Source organism: Neoarius graeffei, chromosome 5 (genome assembly GCF_027579695.1).
Source record: "Neoarius graeffei isolate fNeoGra1 chromosome 5, fNeoGra1.pri, whole genome shotgun sequence".
In the NCBI taxonomy this organism is placed as follows: Eukaryota; Metazoa; Chordata; class Actinopteri; order Siluriformes; family Ariidae; genus Neoarius; species Neoarius graeffei.
Window position 1 is genome coordinate 15,819,399 of NC_083573.1, and position 19,431 is coordinate 15,838,829.

The window sequence follows — 19,431 nt, forward strand, 5'->3', positions numbered from 1 at the left end:
TAGCCCCTGCCTCAACCCACCGCTTGTGTTTAGCCGTTTTAATGTGATCCTGTATATCGGCGTTACCACTGTGGGCTACAGAGAAGGAACACTTACAGTGTGTGCGGTAGGCTTCATGTGCATTGTTCTGCACCTCTCGGAGGAAGGGGTAGGTGCCCTGTAAATCTTTAGAAAAGGTACATTTTCTTTTTGGAATAATTGCTGTGGCGTTACTGCTGCTGGCTGCTAGACAAAGAACATTCACGCCAGTTAATGTTTATTTTATTGTTGCCTGGCAACACGTTCTGTTGTCTGGAATAATGTGGCTAAATAAACACCCATGCCACAGGGCCAGGGGGCAGTAACCAGGAAAGTTTGCGATTCCTGTCAATTCATCAAAATAGTAAATGCAGACATTCCGCTAATGATTCCCACGCTGCTCAGTCGCAAACGTCGCGAGTGGCGAAAACCGGGACATATCCGTGTCCCAACAGACTTTTGTCGGGACTCGGGACACACAACCCCAAATCGGGACTGTCCCGGTAAAACCGGGACGTCTGGCCACCCTAGTGGAGAGGCACAGAATACAAGGTGTTTGAAGTCCAGCGTGAAGTTTCTGCAGTCTGTGACAATTTGGGGTGCCATGTCATCTGCTGGTATTGGTCCACTGAGTTTTATCAAGTCCAAAGTCAACGCAGCCGTCTACCAGGAGGTTTTAGAGCACTTATACTTCCACCTGCTGACAAGTTTTATGGAGATGCCCATTTCCTTTTCCAGCAGGACTTAGCACCTGCCCACAGTGCCAAAACTACAACCAAATGGTTTGCTGACTATAATTTTACTATGCTTGATTGGACAGCCAACTCGCCTGACCTAAACCCCATGGAGAATCTATGGGGTATTGTCAAGAGGAAGAGGAGAAACACCTGATCCAAAAATACAGATGAGCTGAAGGCCTCTATCAAAGTAACCTGGGCTTCAATAACACCTCAGCAGTGCCACAGGCTGATCGCCTCCATGCCGTGCTGCATTGATGCAGTAACTTGCGGTAAAGGATCCCCAACCAAGTACTGGGTGTATAAATGAACATACTTTTCAGAAGCTGGATAGTTCTGTACTGTAAATCCTTTTTTTGATTTATCTTAGGAAATATTCTTTTTTTTTAAAGATTTTTTTGGGGCTTTTTTCACCTTTATTGGATAGGACAGTGCAGAGACAGGAAATGAGCGGGAGAGAGAGACAGGGAGGGACCGGGAAATGACCCCGGGTCGGAATCGGACCCGGGTCCCCGGACCCATGGCATGGCGCCCCCTCCACCTGAGCCACGACGCCCCCATCTTAGGAAATATTCTAATAATTTGAGATATGGATTTCTGATTTTCATCAGCCATCAACCAAAATCATCAAAATTAAAACAAAAGCGGCTTGAAATATTTAATTTTACGTGTAATGAATACAGAATATAAAGTTTACCCTGTTGAATTAAATTACGAAAAAGAATAGAACTTTTCCACAATATTCTAATTATTTGAGATGCACTAGTATTGTACCGGATACATTAACAGGCTTTGTATGTGAAAGGGATCCTATTTTTCTGTCACTTCGCACGTTTAATGTGCCAAGGTGGGGGAAATGACCACCTTAATGCAAGTGGGGAAATGACCATCTGCAAATGATCACTTACAATACCTAGCAATAGAGCGCCCCTAGTTGCAACGCTTAGATTGCAGCTGGCGCGTGCGTTGCGATTTTGTCGACACACATGACACGTGAAGTTTACTTTGCGTAGCTCGACATGTACGCGTTCGCATCAATACGCAGGTTGTGTTTCGGTCCCAATTTGGAAGACACATTTTTGAGGTATGCACGATAATGCCAACATTGTTTCGACACAGACCAAGTATTCACATGTGTACAGCGCATGCGCACATTTTTGCGCATGCGAGTTTAAGCGTAATGCGTGGACTTCAGAGCGTCAACTTTCTCGTTACACCTTTGGTTGATGGAAGTGCTGGGTTTTAGTAGCTATTACTGCTTCGCTGAATTGCGAGATTTTTGTGGTAAGAGGAACGACGATTATGTTGCTGCACACAAGGACGACACAACGTTGAACTCGTGGAAAATTAAAGCGGTTAGTGCCCGTTTAAAAGCAAAGCACCTCAATCCTGTTAACTATATGCAGAGTCGTTTAGCCAAGACCTTCTGAGTGCTGGCTAATTTGTAGCTAGCATTCTAGTCTAGCTATCCAGCAAAGTAGCTTGCAGAATGGCGCTGTCTGCGAAATAATTTATCGTACGATTTTACAGAATAGTTTAAATGTTTTAGTTGTCTGTATGTTTGTTTCACTGGGTTTAATTTATCGAGTAGAATATGGCTGGCTTAGTTAACGATGGTCGAGTAACGTTCATAGCTATGCAGCTAGCTAACTATTATGAGTAGCATACTGTACCGCGGTAAAGATAGCTTGCGGTTAGTAATTCTTGATTCCGTGGTGTGGTAGTGTACAACACCTGTAAGTAATAGTGCATTTTTATTAGTCCTGATTTGTGAATTCCGATGACGTAGACCTCGTTTACGAACACCGCCCACATTATAGTGGTGGTCTTTATTTTTTGACGTGTATAATGTCAAAAGCTGGTTACTTAGGGAAATAAAACCGACTTCAAGTGGAATAAAGACCAGGCTGATTTGTGAAAAATGTCACAGTCCTGTTTTAGTCGCCAGTCAGGAACAAAAAATATATAGGCGTTTATTTTTTTACTTTGAGTCGCTATTTACAATACAGCTACCACAAATGTCCATGAAAATCCACTTTAAAGTTATACGGCCTTTCGACTAAATAGAATAGGTGAAATTTAGTTCCCTTTGAAATTTGGTCATTGTGATATGTTTATTTCTGCAATGTCTCAAAAAAGAAACCCAAGCCATTCATATTTAATTTGAGGGGATTCCCTCGCAAGAAATTGTTCGCTTCGCGCAAACAGGCAGAGGAAGTCCGTGTGCGCATGCGCAGGTTTACCTGCTTCTTCTTTTGGGTTTTACGGCAGTTGGCGTCCAGTGTTGCGTTACTGCCATCTGAAGGTTTACCTTAACCATGCACTGACAGTTACATCATTCTGTCGCTAAACGAACAGTTGATCACACCGAGGTGCTCGCTGACCGCCGATATTTATTAATTTAGTCCTGCGTTTCATTTCCTTCGCAACATAACGTCTTTTCTTCTCGCTTTGCGTTACTGTCTTTCACATTTCTTTCAGGTCCTCCATTTTTCTCTCCGGTTTCAAATTTGTATCCCACAATGCCTTGCGCGAGCGGGGGAAGCCCACCATGTGATGCATGATGGAGTATCTTGAATTGGGTCATGGTGAAGCAAGGAAAAATATTAGAGAATTCGTTAATTGTTCTATTTTTAAAAAATCTAATACAGTTGGAAGTCTGTGATTTGAATTCAGTAGGTTTGGTTCACTAAGCAAAAATAATTAGGTGTCAGGGAAATTTTTTTATGACCTACACTTGAAAAATCTGAAAGGCAGTCTACTTTTAAGTCTTCCATGCTACAATTTTGTGTTTCATCTAATAATGATATACCATGATGTGACCAAACCCTTCTAAGAGTATGGGTTGTTAGGACTTGAAATATGATATTAGAATTTTTTTTAATTGATCCCAAGCTGGAAAATTAAGTGTATAAAAGTAACATTTTTCACAAATCAGCCTGGTCTTTGTTCCGCTTGAAATCGGTTTTATTTCCCTGAGTGATTAGCTTTTGACATTATACATTTCAGTCTAAAAATATCATGACCATTTAAAAACACACAAGTTGGTGGTGAAAAGGAAAATTTCATTTCTAAATCTTTATCCAAAATCCTCTTTCCACATCCTAATAAATTATGCATGTTTCAACCAAACTAAAGTATTGTGTGAATAAAAACTGGTAATATGAAACGTGTCAAGTGACAGTATATACAGTACCGGTCAAAAGTTTGAACACACCTTCTAATTCAACGGTTTTTGTTTGTATTAATTCATTAAAAGACACATCATGTCTTAAAGTAATAATTGATGTAATTTCTGTTTACTTAATTGAGCGCTTCTTGATGTTATGGATTATTATAGTTGTGGTATAGGGCTAAATATTGTGTTTTTATTCTTTACTGTTTGATTGCAAATGCATTAAGGTGGCAAAAATTGTATTAATTAACTTTTGATGAGGTACACCTGTTAATTGAAAAGCATTCCAAGTGACTACTTCATGAAGCTGGTTAAGGTAATGCCAAGTGTGTAAAACATCAAGGTTTACTTCAAATAAACCTTTAGATTCTTCAAAGCTGGCTACTTTGAAGAATCTAAAATATGAAGCATTTTTTAACACAATTTTGGTATCTTCAGTATTGTTCTACAATGTAGAAAATAGTCAAAATACAGAAAAACCTATGAATGAGTAGGGGTGTACAAACTTTTGACTTGTACTGTAGTTATGTGGAGGTGTGATTTTTAAGATCAGATTGCATATGCTCTTGGCAACAGGTAATCTAATGCAAATTTGTACTGACTGTGTGAATTATGTACAGTGGGTAGGGGTGAGCGATATCTAAAAGTAAACAATCGCCCATCTCTGTCTGTTTGCAGCAGGGTTGTTCAGGTAACCTGTTTCTCATTGATTGTGTTGGCTTCCTACTTTTATCCACTCTAATCCTTGTTCCCTACAAATTTCAAAAACTGCACTTTAAATATGCAAATTATTTATGAGCTTCTTTCTTCTATACATGGCTTAAAAACTACAAAACCCAGAGATTTATCCATATGGAGTGGCATGATCACTCTGTATTGGTGGAATGATCTGGACTAAACAGAAAGCAGAGAAGAAAAAAAATTGACTAGGATGTACAAGTCTGAAGTACTTTGCTTTCATCATATTTTATTCAACAAAGTAAAATCAGAGCAGTTTTAGTTCCATTTTAAAATAAAGTTTGAAATTATGCATCAATGAAATGCCTCATGAATAAGATGCGTTTTCTTTCTAGCAGATGTATTTTACATTCTATTCTGCGATTGCTTCGTGAAGACATTACCTGCTGCCTTATTTTTTTGTAGCCGACAGTAACTTCATAATTTGGAGTATTTTTCCTACATTGTTGCTATTTACATTACATTTTAAGTACTTTTGAAATATTAAATAATTTTCTGCAGCAGTTTACATTTAATTATAACTAGCCTCATCTGTGTTTCTTTTGTTTGAAAAGGAAATTTAATTAGTTTGTAGTGCTTTCTGGGTAAGGCTTTCTTTTGGAGTCTACATTTTTGCGAACTTAATCCCTTGGAGCTCTGATGAAGTTTGCAAGTTTATCTCTATAAAAATGACAAAATGCTCCTCAGTATTTTGAACACACATTTACCTTTCATTGTCAGACTTGAGTTTAACAAAACCTAGTTAAGAGTAGTACAAACTAGTGATCTATGCATTTTATTAAAAGTGCTGTTTCTCAGAAGGTCTATCCCTAGTATCTGCCATTTGAAAAAAAAAATTACTGAAATTTAATACACATTTTCTGTTTGTATTGCTGTAGAAATCTAAGGAGGAATATACTGTACGTGTTGGCATCAGTTCCCTGAAGTGGTGAATGTACATTACAGAATCAGGGTAAGTGATGCATGAATTTCACAAATTATAGGTGTTACTGGAGTGATGTGAATTATTGTAGCTTGATCATTCCTGGATTACTTAAGAAATAAAATTTTTACATTCTATTTGGGCTATTTATAAAGCAGAATAGAAGTTATTTTATGCTTCATGGTTATAAATTCAGTATATTTATAGCCTGTTTATAATTATACTGCTTGTTAGTGATTTACAGTAATCCCTGGTATAGGATTCTTCCTTCTGGCAATACTGGTAGATAAAATGCTGAAAGAGTGCTCGAGAAGGAATGGTTCTCTCTCTCATATGTTGTTGATTGGTCGAGAAATTTGGACTATTTCTCAATAATCATCTTGAGCAGCTCAGCAAAATGGCGGCAAATCACTTTGTTGCCGTGAGTGAGGAAGAATTACAAATTATGAAAGAAAATGCTGTTCCTAAAAGCACTAAAGATGCTACAAAGTTTGGTCTAAAACTATTCAAGGCTAAGGTGGAATTGTGGTTTATTTTATCCATTTCAAAAGAAAATATTTTACGTGAGTTGGCATAGATAAATGGCAAGTCTGCATATGCCTTTATTACATTTACATACTGCTTTTGAAGTTTAAAAGAAATTATTTTTTAATATGATTTTTAATTATTTTTTTTGAATAATCACCTGTGTATTTATACTCAAACAATTACCTGCCTCAGGCTTAGTGAATTCACTTTGCCTTTGGTGAATAACTGTTTAATTAATCACGCACACTAATGTCCCTTGACCCCATACGTCACGATGCATAGCACAATTTGAACATATGCTGCCTTCACATGCTAGTTGGAAGGTCCTACTTCCCACTTGTAAAGTCGGAATTATGAGTATGTCATGTTCAAATGCTTTGTTGTCAGAAATATCCTCTTCACCATATTGAAAGGTCAGAATTATTTCTGAAGTTCCCATTTGAGATTGAGTGGAGGGTGTTCATGTGCAGTTTCCAAGTTGATGTATTTCTCACAATTTCGATAGCACATGAAGGCAGCAATAACACTGCATGGTAGGCTGCACAGGGGTGCAGTAGTTAGCACTGTCTCCTCACAGCAAGAAGGTCCCGGGTTCTAACCTCACGGCTGTTGGGGTGCCTTTCTGTGTGGAGTTTGCATGTTCTCCCCATGTCTTTGTGGGTTTCCCCCACAGTTTAAAGACTGGGGTTGCACAGACCAGTGCATACTTGGTGCTGGTCCCAAACCTGTATAGATTGAGGAGGGTTGTGTCAGGAAGGGCATCCAGTGTAAAACCTATGCCAAGTCAAATATGAGGAACAGATTCGCTGTGGCAACCCCTGACAGGAGCAGCTGGAAGACGAAGAAGAGTGAAGGCAGCAATAATGCTGTGGGAAGTACTTTCTGACTAGCATGTGAAGGCAGCATAAATACAACAGTATTTTCAACTGCAATAATGCTGCCACGATGCAAAGAAAGGAGGAATTAAGATGAAAGGTCTGATGACACGTTTTTGACATCTTTGGCGATGTTTTATAACATAAAAAGTAATTCCCGATCCATATATTAATTCACGAAGGCGCCTATTTTACAAGTTATGATAAAAAAACGTGACTATTTGGGCAAATTTGATGGGGCTGCAGCACCCAGGAGACGAATGAGGAGGAGGGGCTATATGACGTCAGCGAAAGAATCTTCCTCCTCACTTACCAGTTTGTTGTTGTTGCGACAGGTGTTCAGTTTGTCATTATTATTATTATTATTATTATTATTATAATACATATATATATTAGTTATTATGCCTTCGCGTTGTGTTGCCGGCTTTTACTCCAAAACCCACAAGGATGGGGTAAGTTTATTCAAGTTCCCCAGAGATCCTGAGCTGCATGCGAAGTGGGTGAAGCAAGTCAGGCGCACTCGTGACAAGTGGGAGCCCTCACCAACATCGGTCCTGTGCTCTGAACACTTCGATTTGGATTGTTTTGACACCCTTCCCAGCTTAAAAGAATCTCTTGGGTGTGCAGTTCAGCACAAACGTGTGTTACTACCATCAGCAGTGCCTACAGTATTCCGGAGGGGGTCTACTAGTAGCTATACACTGAGGGAAAGCTAACTTAGCCAGACAAGTAGGCTACAGATTGTCATTTGCTTACGCTGATGTAGGTTATCAAATATTTTGCTTCATTCAAGGATAAAACTAAGAAGCCATAAACTAGAAGACGTGCCTGCCAATATTATCCTAAATGTATCATGGATCAGGCATAGTCGTAAGCTTATGTTAGCCGTTTGCATGCTCCATTAGGAACTATGTATTCAGTGTAGCATACGGCTTACATGATATAAGCAGTGTTTACACATGCAAGACAACAATACACAATATTAAAATATTGATTCCGTAAGATTTTGAACAAATACGGATTGACCTACCAATCCTTGTTATCCAACCTTGTGGTGTTCGTCAATGCTGGGCTGTCTGCCTGTCCGCTGTCCATTTCGGAGTCGCTCTCAGATTGGTGCACAGTAACAGGTTCAAACCTGTACGGTTGGATGCACCCGTGTTCGTCATCACTTGGTTCTTCCGATCTATCCCACTCACAACACAATTCTAGACTCCCAGAAGAGGAAGAGCTAGCACTAGAGAGTTCACCGGCGTTTTCATGCGCCATTTCCATTGAGTAGAACAGCCAGTGAACCGCAGCGTGTTCTTCCGCTGACGTCACAGCATGGCCGCGAGCCACGGACCCAGTTTTCTTGCGCTGTGCAATTAAAAGTTGGATATTCGCGTAACAACAGCTTCTTTTCACGTAATTATAACAGAAATCTAACATGTTTGCCATGTTGTATAGTTTAAGAAATTGCATAGAGTCATGTTCGTGTCATCAGACCTTTAAACAGTTACAGGTTTCACAGTAAAATTTCTGATGGTATTATCATTTCAACAATTATCATTAAAACTGCGGTTCTTTACCGCATTTATTATTGGTTTGAAAAGCTCATATATAACTACTGTTTTGCATCAACCAAAGTTAGCAATGATCTTCCAATATCACTATGTAAGTGCCGCGTGCAAAACATTAATCGCTTTTGTATAGTGTTTGCGTGCATGTGATCTATGAGCGGAAAACCATCCTTGCACCTGTTCTGTGCACTTGCTTGGGTTTTCAGCATCTTATTTTTGGCTCCGGTCATTGGTCAGCTCAGATCATCACTACAGTTTTTAAAAACTCAAGGCAGCTGTAGTCCAGCTCAGTTGTGAAAAAGGCTCAGTGTAAAAGGCTTCCAAAATATGGGAGTACTTCAAATTATACCAATACTAGAGCTATGCATGACCTTGCCAGAAAAGGCAAAACCACTGTAAGAGTTGTATATTCATGTTTCTTAAATTACCATTAGTAGTAAGAGCTGTGTGGTTTTTATTTTTATATTTTTATTTTAAAATGAAATCTTTTGTCCTTTTAGCTGCTAAATACATTTCATTATTCAAACCAAAAATCATCTGCTGGCTACCTGAGAATTTCCATTGAATAAATATTTCAGAAAACATTTATGCTAAGCTCTGGGCTTATTCTATGTTGATAATGATAGAAATAATCAAAGTAAATCATTTCCCACAAACTTAAACATTTGTAAAATTTGGCAGTAATGTTTTTTGCCTCTTTGGGTGATAAGTAAGTAAAGGTGTGAACATGGTCCAGTATGTCTTAGAAACACAGTATGATCAGACCACTCAACCGACCTTCAAAGGTGGTTTGGGACTAGGGATACGACGATACCGATTTTTTTCAGACCAAATACAAGTACTTGCCTTTTGGTACTCAGCATTACAGTATAATATGACTGATGCTTGCAAGACAGTTTTAGTTTACAGAGGAAGACTCACTGCTAACAGTAAATATGTGACTCCTAAGCTAGAGTAAAATAGAAAACAAAAAAGCGTCATCGATCCACTGTGTGGTTAAGATAGACATTGGACATATACTGCTGCTCCAAATGTTTGTGGTGAAGCTCAACACAGTTAAATTGTGCAATAAACTTCTGAAACCCCCCCCCCCCCCCACACACACACACACAAAATCATTGATCTTCAGTAAGACTGTGTTTGTGACTTGGATACCACTTGGGGTCCAACATGTTCAGGAATTACAGAAATTGTATATTATCAATAACTGACAACGGTTGATCAAGTAAACCGGGTAAGCGCTTCAGTGATTTTCACTGCCTGAGGGTTATTGCTGGGCATTATTTCTCTGCTGGCATTTGCTGCACTATTGGTTGTTGCAGAGCACTGCTGGTGTACATTATGTTACATTAATGGCATTTAGCAGATACTCTTATCCAGAGTGATGTGCAACATGCCCAGAGCAGCCTGGGGTTAGGTACCTTGCTCAAGAGCACTTCAGCCATTCCTGCTGGTCCAAGGAATTGAACCATCAACCTTCTGGTCCCAAAGTTGCTTCTCTAACCATGAGGCCATGGCTTCCCCAACAGTGTGTAGCCAAGATCCTCCTTCTTCTGTTGTCCTTGTTCTTGCCTTTTCCTTGAAGCTTACATTCTTAACATATTACTATCTCCTTTCATTATTATTTTGTGTGATCTCACTTGCTCACGTGACCCATAATTTAAGTACAAGTAGATGTGGTATCGGTTGCAAGTATCGGGCCCGTTTTTAGCTCATCTGGTAGTAGGCCAGGCATGTGCCATCTGTCATCCGTCCACAGTTTACAAAAATTGCTACTTCTCCTGCAGGATTGATCAGATTTCGATTAAACTCCCATACAATGTTCCCCAGGTGGGTTTGCATGAAAGTTGTCAAGATGGTGGCGCCACCTGTCGTATTTAACATTTTATAGGCGTCTGAAATTTTTGGGTGACTCGTCACTATTCATAAACTGCTGTGACATTTTCCCTGAAACTCACCCAGAAGACTCTAAAGACATATATATATACACACAAACGAGTTGCTTACCAGATGGCACCACCTACCATGGATGAGGCTCCAGAGCAGTCATGCAATTTCACAAAAATCGCTACTCCTCCCCCAGGATTGATTGAAGTTCAAACTCGCACATAACAGTGGCTGGTATGAGCTACAGCCTCATTGAGGCTATTTTTGTGAGTATGAGTACACTGAAAAAAAAAATGCTTTGGGTGAGCTCAATTGAATTGTGGACAGTGGTTCCACACAATAGGTATAAGGGTTTATTTTATTTATTTATTTTTTTTAAATACTGTAAATGATCTTTTTGGCTCAGCATGACCACCTTTTGTTGTAAATACACAACCAACTCAAGGTCATTTAAATAAAATTAGTATTGTACTGTTTAATTGCTTGTGTAGGATTCAATCAACTTAATTGCCTCATGTTCTCTGAACATAATTACAAAATATAATGTACTTAACATGAATCCATGTCATGCTATATATGTACATTTACAAACCCCAATGTTTTACATACTCTCCTTAAATTTCAAATGATTATTCTCTTTAAAAAAAAAAAAAGACAACTGTTATAGAGGCAAAAAAGCTGTATTTGTGTACACCACAAAATCTGAAAACAATAGATACTGTGTATGCAGACAAATTGCAATGAACATGACCACAGAAAGAAAATGGCACTTCTGTTGTAACAAATAGTTCAGTTGGACGTACCGGTACTACCTCTAACAAACCACACATTCAGGGCATTATTACAAAAAGCTAGATGAATTACCCATACGTTTTCCATACTGTCTTTAAATTTCAAGTGTGCTTCTTTTGCTCAAAAAATAATCAATAAAATTAAATCAAGGTTGTATTTGTGCACACCACAAAATCTGAAAACACCTGATTGAGAGGAGAAATTGCAATGAACTTGGCCACAGAAAGAAAATAGCATTTGTGTTTTGTAAGAATTAGAGCGGGTGGGTGGAGCACAGAAGTACGTCAGGCCAGAACTGAGTTCCAAAATCTCTTTATTAGCACTTTTCAGTGACTGTTACTAGGGATGTTGACCGATGGTTGACCGAATCAACGTCTCATCTCATCTCTAGCCGCTTTATCCTGTTCTACAGGGTCGCAGGCAAGCTGGAGCCTATCCCAGCTGACTACGGGCGAAAGGTGGGGTACACCCTGGACAAGTCGCCAGGTCATCACAGGGCTGACACATAGACACAGACAACCATTCACACTCACATTCACACCTACGGTCAATTTAGAGTCACCAGTTAACCTAACCTGCATGTCTTTGGACTGTGGGGGAAACCGGAGCACCTGGAGGAAACCCACGCGGACACGGGGAGAACATGCAAACTCCACACAGAAAGGCCCTCGCCGGCCCCGGGGCTTGAACCCGGACCTTCTTGCTGTGAGGCGACAGCGCTAACCACTACACCACCGTGCCGCCCCTGAATCAACGTCAACCGGTTAATTTTTTTTGGTTGTCGGTTAAAAAAAAATCAATCGTTTTGAAGCTGCCGATTTTGGAGCGGAGAACCTGGAATTCTGTGTTGTAAACGCTTGGGGCATGCCATGCGGTGTAAGGACGACAGCTGACAAATCAGAAACACCCATTCAGTCATATCCTGCCCTCCCACCCCAGTTGAAGGCAGCTGCCACTCAGCGAAAGAAAAGCGTAGACACAGGCTTTTTAGCTTACAAATTACTATTTTTTTACAATTATTATTAGAAGGCACATCGAGTTTAGTCCTGCCTTGGCCAGTGCATTCTGAAAGTATGTTTCGGTCTGTAGCCAACAATGCATGTTATTGCAGATCATATCTCTCCACACAAACTAAAGGTGCAGATGCTGACTTTTTTGGAGGGAAGGGGAGAGAATGAAATGACAGCGGTGTCACTCTGGAGGGGGAGTGACAAACGCAGCTTTTATGCCTGTGAGCCAAGTCGGTGACGGCTTCAGAGCAACTTCAATACCATGCAGTAATGGCGTGTTGATATTGGTAACGGCGTTATAACGATTGTAGCTAATTAATTAGATCACCCGGCGTTATAACAGCCTTTATTTTAACGCCGTTATTCCCATCACTGAATGTTATGTACTTCTAGCACTTGACTAGGGCAGCGACTGGGACTGAATGTGCGGATGCTCGCGGTTAGATTGAGAATAAATTCTAATAATTTCAATTAAACTCATAGGTTAACTGGCTAATGAGGCTCGGTGGTCGGTCAAGATTTTTTTTTTTTCTCGCCATCCCTAATTACACTGTCCCAGCCAGGCGCGCACAAGTCTTCTGGTTGGGGAGAGAGCTCCCTTCCTCTGCTCTCTCTCTCCTTTTATAGGGTGCGGTCACTGGGGAAGACACACAAACACAGGTTAACTCACATCAGGTGTAGTGATTCTGCCACTTCCCTTCCCTGACTCCGCCCTCCGTTCACAGACCGATGCGTGACCACGCCCCCGCTGCCACATACCCCCACCGCCCGATTCAGGCCAGGGAGCCGTCTGGCCTGCAGCCAACTCATCCCCCCCGACGGGAGAGGAAGTCCGCCACGACCATCTGCACCCCCGGCCTGTGGATCACCTTGAACTTAAGCAGCTGGAGTGCCAGATACCAACAGGTGATCCGCGCGTTGGCATCCTTCATGTGGTGGAGCCACTGGAGGGGCGCGTGGTCCGAACAGAGGGTGAAAGGGCGTCCCAGTAGGTAGTAGCAGAGGGCAAGGACCACCCACTTGATGGCAATGCACTCCTTCTCTATGGTGCTGTAGCGGCCCTCACGCACTGACAGCTTTCTGCTGATGTACATCACGGGACTATCCTCCCCCTCCACCTCCTGGGACAGAACAGCCCCCTGTCCGACGCGTCCATCTGCAAAACAAAGGGGAGAGTGAAGTCAGGAGAGTGTAACAGTGGCCCCCCACACAGTGCAGCCTTTACCTCAGAGAAAGTCCACTGGACCGGATCTGGTGCCCCCTTTTTAGTGAGATCAGTCAGCGGGCTGGTGACGTCCGAATAATTAGGTATAAACCTACAATAGTAGCCAGCCAGCCCCAGGAACTCTCACCCCATTTTGGTCTTGGGCCTCGGGTAGGCCACAATAGCTGCTGTCTTATTAATTTGGGGACGCACCTGCCCATTGCCCAAGTGGAAGCCCAGATACTGTACTTCCACCCGCCCAATCGCACACTTCTTCGGGTTGGCTGTGAGACCTGCTCGCCTCAGTGACCTAAGGACGGCCCTTAGATGTTGCAAATGCCGCGGCCAGTCATTACTAAAGATTATAATATCGTCCAGGTATGCGGCCGCATAGGTGGCGTGGGGGCGGAGGACCCTATCCATAAGCCGCTGGAACGTAGCGGGTGCCCCAAACAACCCAAAAGGAAGTGTGACAAGCTGGTGTAAGCCAAACGGTGTGGAAAAGGCCGTTTTCTCTCGGGATAATGGAGTCAAGGGGATCTGCCAATATCCCTTTGTCAAATCCAGTGTCGAATAAAAATGAGCCGTGCCTAGTCGATCAAGCAACTCGTCAATACGAGGCATTGGGTACGCATCGAATTTAGACACCGTGTTGACTTTTCTATAGTCCACACAGAACCGGACTGACCCATCGGCCTTGGGAACCAAGACCACCGGGCTGCTCCAGTCACTGTGGGACTCCTCGACGATGCCCAGGTCGAGCATGGCCTCGAGTTCTTCCTGAACCACCTTTTTCTTGTGTTCGGGCAGCCTGTAAGGGCGGCTGTGCACTACCACCCCCGGGGGCGTCTCAATGTGGTGTTCTATGAGGCGGGTGCAGCCGGGCAGGGGTGAGAACACGTCCGAAAATTCGGCTTGCAACTGGGCAACCTCCGTGAGTTGGGTTGAGGAGAGGTGGTCTCTACAGGGGACCGGAGTGGTAGTCAATGTTCCCTTTTGAACCTCCGGCCCCAGCTCCGCCTTCTCTGGAACCAACGACACCAACGCCACGGGGACCTCCTCGTTCCACAGTTTTAGCAGATTGAGGTGGTAAATCTGTAACGCCCCACCCCTGTCCGTTCGCTTCACCTCATAGTCGACATCCCTGACTCGCCATGTGACCTCAAAGAGTCCTTGCCACTTGGCGATCAATTTGGAGCTCGACATGGGCAACAGCATGAGTACTTTATCTCCCGGTGCAAACTCCCTAAGGCGCGTGCCCCTGTCGTACAGGCGGACGACTTGTTCTTGGGCCTGCCGCAAATTCTCCTGGGTTAGTTGTATGTGTGTGGAGTTTTGCGCGCAGGTCAATAACGTATTGAATTTCGTTTTTGCTTGTTGAAGGTCCTGCCTCCCAATTTTCCCGCAGTACATCTAGAATGCCCCGCGGTTTACGCCCATATAATAATTAGAATGGGGAGAACCCCGTGGAGGCTTGTGGGACCTCTCGCACTGCGAATAACGGGCTTGAGCCACTTATCCCAGTTGCGTGCGTCCTCGCTTACAAATTTTTAAATTATATTTTTGAGGGTGCGATTAAACCGTTTGACTAAGCCGTCCATTTGTGGGTGATAAACGCCGGTGCGGATCGGCTTAATTCCCAGTAACCCATACAGTTCGCGCAGTGTGTGACATAAACATAGTGCCTTGATCAGTCAGAATCTCTTTAGGGATTCCAACTCGGGAGATGACGTGGAAGAGTGCTTCCGCAATATTACATGCTGAGATATTGCGAAGAGGCACTGCTTCCGGATATCGCGTTGCATAGTCCACCAGAACTAAAATAAAGCGATACCTTCGTGTTGACTGGTCTAATGGCCCGACGAGATCCATCCCAATTCTTTTGAACTGGGTCTTGATTAATGGTAGAGGGCGCAAAGGCGCTTTTGGAATGGCCGCTGGATTTACTAACTGGCATTCGCGGCACGCCGTACACCACCTACGGACATCGCCGCGAATCCCTGGCCAATAGAACCGGGCCATTATTCGGGCTAGTGTCTTATCCTGCCCCAAGTGTCCAGCCATGGGATTAAAGTGAGCCGCCTGGAATATAAATTCCCGGTGGCTCTTAGGGATCAAAAGCTGTGTGATCGGCTCCTTAGTCTGAGTGTCCTGCGTCACTCGGTATAATCTATCCTTAATAATGGAAAAATAGGGGAAGGACGGGGTGACGTTTGGCTGGAGCGTTTGACCGTCGATTACTCTCACTTGGTCAAACGCATGCCGCAGAGTCTCGTCTCACGACTGCTCTAATGGGAAATCCACAAGGGATTCCCCGAGAGAGGGAGGAGGAGCCTGCTGCTCTTCACTCTGACGTGGTGATGACGTAGACGGCTCTGTGACAGCTGCTCCCGCCAATGCCACACCGGGACCTCCCCCTGCTGAACTATGGCAGGCCCCACTCTTCAGTAGTCATTAATTCCCGAAATCCCGGCCAATCAGTCCTCAAAATTATCGAGTGGGTAAGGCGAGGATTTACCGCCGCCTTTACGCTAAATTTCTCCCCTTGAAATAGAATGTGGACCGACTCTAAAGGGTAGTTGTGAATATCCCCATGCACACACAACACTTTCACCAATTGTGCTCTCCCCAGTGCCTCGTCTTGCACCAGGCTTTGGTGGATTGAGGTCTGATTACAGCCGGAGTCCACCAAAGCCTGATATGTATCCCCTTGGATACTCACCGGTATGCGATACGCTCCAGCCCGATTGAGGGCAGTCCCTAGCGCGTCGGGGATCCGGACCACCGCGCTCACCTCCATTGCTGAGCACTGATGCTGGAGGTGTCCTGGCCTCGCAGCGCCAGCAAACCGGCCTGGGCTCTCTCTCTGCACCGGCGTTCTGGAGCTCACTCACCTGGGGGGGCGGGGGGGAAGACAGACACGGAAGTGGGAAATGGGAGGGCACTGCGGGTGCGGCGGGCCAGCTGGGGTGGAGCCGGCCCCCGTCTCCGCGGTGGGGGAACGGGGCGAGGAACAGAAAGGGGGGTGAGAGAGGAGAGGAGGAGACATGCTGTCCTGTCATCGGAACAGCCACCAAATGGTCCTCCGCCAGCTTGATGGCCTGATCCAGTGAGGCCGGGCGATGGCACTGGACCTATTCCACGGTTCCTTCGGGAAGTTGAGCGATGAACTGTTCCAGTGCCACCAGATCGACGATTCCCTCGGCGTCGCGGTTGTCAGCCACTGCCGACAGGCGTCCCGGAGTTGCTGGCCAAATGTGAACGGCCGGCCGACCTCCTCTAGGCACAGAGCACGGAAGCGCTGTCCTTGTTGTTCTGGGGTGCGCCCCACACCCTGGAGGACGGCCCGGTGGAGGTCTGCATAGACCAGCCGGTTGTCGGCAGGGAGCTGTAGCGTGGCCAGCTGCGCCTCGCCTGTTAGCAGGGGGAGGAGGCGTGCCGCGCGCTGTTCCACCGGCCAGCCCCAGGTCTCTGCTGCTTGCTCGAAGAGCGCGAGGAAGGTCTCGGGGTCGTCGTGCGGGCCCATCTTCGTTAGGGTGAGGTGGAGGACCCCCCGCAGCGGTGGAGGTGGTGGACCCCGCCGACGCGAGGAGGTGCCAGAACGCCTGACGATTATTCTGCTGCGCCAGCACTAGGGATGTTAACCGATGACCGTTTGACCGATGGTTGACGGAATCAACGTCAGCCGGTTAAATTTTTTTTTTGGTTGTCGGTTAAAGGCGTCACGCAGTGGCAATAAAAGTTGCATTATTCTGCACCAGAATGCTTTCGAGATTCGAAATAAATTGACCGTCGATTTTTCAAAAGCTTCCCACGGTTGTAATCGGTCCTTATTTGATCATGCCCATCACTTGAAATTTTCCGCGTTCGCAGCGCCCCCTCTCGGTCAATGGAACAGCTGTGTGACGTCATACCAGTAACCACTCGGTGCAGTTGCAATGACGGACACACCAGAAAATAGGAGCGATGCTGAGGAAATTAGCTTTGATTTTACCGATACAGAAGAAGAAAATGGCCCACAAGTAGAGATTTTGACAGCTGAATGTCCTGGTGGTATCCAGCCTTACAGATTTGAACCTGAGTGCTCATCTTCAGAAGAAAATGAGGACAGTTCTGACGACAGAAACGAAGATGAGAATGAAGACCGGCGACTTGAAGACTAGTTTTAGTTGGTTTCTCTGACTAAATCACTACTTGTGTGTATTTTTAAAGACCATTTTCACTTGAATTAGAATGCTGTGTGATTAATCTATGATTATGTGTAATACTGATAGCTGTAGGGGGTGAAAGTGTAGCTAGAAAGATTGAATTCTAGCAACTTGACAGCTTGCGATCTTGCGAAATGCAGTGGGCCTTCTGATACAGTAGACCCCTTGATATTCCAGTTTTCATCATTTTCCTTTTATTGCGGTTGATTTTAACTTGATATTCAGTATGTTATAGGCTGGGAGTATTGAGCTTTGTATTGTATTGTTTAGTAAACGTACAATCGTCAGTAATAAGTGATAATTATTAGTTAAAGGCAGCTCTGTGGCATAAATCTTTCAATTAATCTTCTGTCATCCATTTGCTAAAATTATGTGCCACATATGTTATCAAGACAACATTTCATGTGACAAAGAAAGATATGACAAATACATAAATGTATGAAAATCATTTTGTACAATTAATGATTGATACATAGAAACACTTAAAACGTGTGTGGCAGCGGGGGCGTGGTCAAGCGCCGGTCTGTGACAGGAGGGCGGAGCCAGGGAAGGCGAGTGGCAGAAATCACTACACCTGACGGTAATTAACCTGTGTTTTGTGTGTTTTCCCAGTAACCGCGCCCTATTTAAGGAGGCAGAGCTCATCCTGGGACAAGAACAGTGTGTGTGTGTTTCGCTATCAGATTAAAACTGGCGGTTATACTGAAAAGTCTGGCAATAAAAAGCCTATTTGTATCTGAAGCGTTGTCCTGCCGTCCTCTGTGCTCCACCCACACTTCAGAGAGCTCTACAGTGGTGCCAAAACCCGGGACAAGGTGGAGCACCAACCTCGCAGCCCCATGGAATCCTCCCCGTTCGCGGACCTGGTCCACGCCCTCGCCACGGCTCAGCAAAGCCAGCACCAGGCGCTCGTCATGCTCCGAAAGGAACAAGAGCGGCGCTTCGAAGCCCTGGTGCTGGCCCAGCAGGAAGATCGCGAGGCGCTCCGGCATCTCCTCGCGTCGGCGGGGTCCACCAGCGCCCCGGCCGCGGGCCCGTCTCCCCTCACCGTGACCAAGATGGGCCCGCAGGACGACCCCGAGGCGTTTCTCACATCGTTCGAGCAGGTCGCCGAAGCCTCGGGGTGGCCGATGGAGCAGCGCGCGGCGCGCCTCCTCCCCCTCCTGACGGGAGAGGCGCAGCTGGCCGCGCTATAACTCCCCGCCATCCGCCGCGGAGGACGGCCCGGTGAAGGTCCGCGTAGGCCAGCCGGCGGTTGGCGGGGAGTTATAGCGCGGCCAGCTGCGCCTCTCCCGTCAGGAGGGGGAGGAGGCGCGCCGTGCGCTGCTCCATCAGCCACCCCGAGGCTTCGGCGACCTGCTCGAACAATGTGAGAAACGCCTCGGGGTCGTCCTGCGGGCCCATCTTGGTCACGGTGAGGGGCGACGCGGCCGGGGCGCTGGTGGACCCCGCCGACGCGAGGAGATGCCGGAGCGCCTCGCGATCTTCCTGCTGGGCCAGCACCAGGGCTTCGAAGCGCCGCTCTTGCTCCTTTCGGAGCGTGACGAGCGCCTGGTGCTGGCTTTGCTGAGCCGTGGCGAGGGCGTGGACCAGGTCCGCGAACGGGGAGGATTCCATGGGGCTGCGAGGTTGGTGCTCCACCTTGTCCCGGGTTTTGGCACCACTGTAGAGCTCTCTGAAGTGTGGGTGGAGCACAGAGGACGGCAGGACAACGCTTCAGATACAAATAGGCTTTTTATTGCCAGACTTTTCAGTATAACCGCCAGTTTTAATCT

At 45.0% G+C, this 19,431-nt stretch overlaps 2 protein-coding genes across 3 annotated transcripts in view; both read left to right on the plus strand.

Annotated features, from left to right (window-relative positions):
- The first annotated feature begins 1,761 nt into the window (after positions 1-1,761).
- Positions 1,762-19,431, plus strand: part of znf1035 (zinc finger protein 1035) — a 140,311-nt gene continuing 122,641 nt past the window's right edge. The window contains exons 1-2 of one of the 2 annotated variants that reach the window (XM_060921277.1): positions 1,762-1,839; positions 5,547-5,620. The gene's annotated coding sequence lies outside the window, so the exon portion shown is untranslated. Of the gene's footprint in view, positions 1,840-1,958; positions 2,040-5,546; positions 5,621-19,431 lie in introns of those variants that run through there. The other variant, XM_060921276.1, reaches the window with a different exon arrangement.
- The window catches only part of si:dkeyp-84f3.5 (uncharacterized protein LOC334144 homolog), an 85,659-nt gene continuing 71,772 nt past the window's right edge, over positions 5,545-19,431 (plus strand). The window contains exon 1 of the mRNA XM_060921279.1: positions 5,545-5,620. The gene's annotated coding sequence lies outside the window, so the exon portion shown is untranslated. The remainder of the gene's footprint in view (positions 5,621-19,431) is intronic.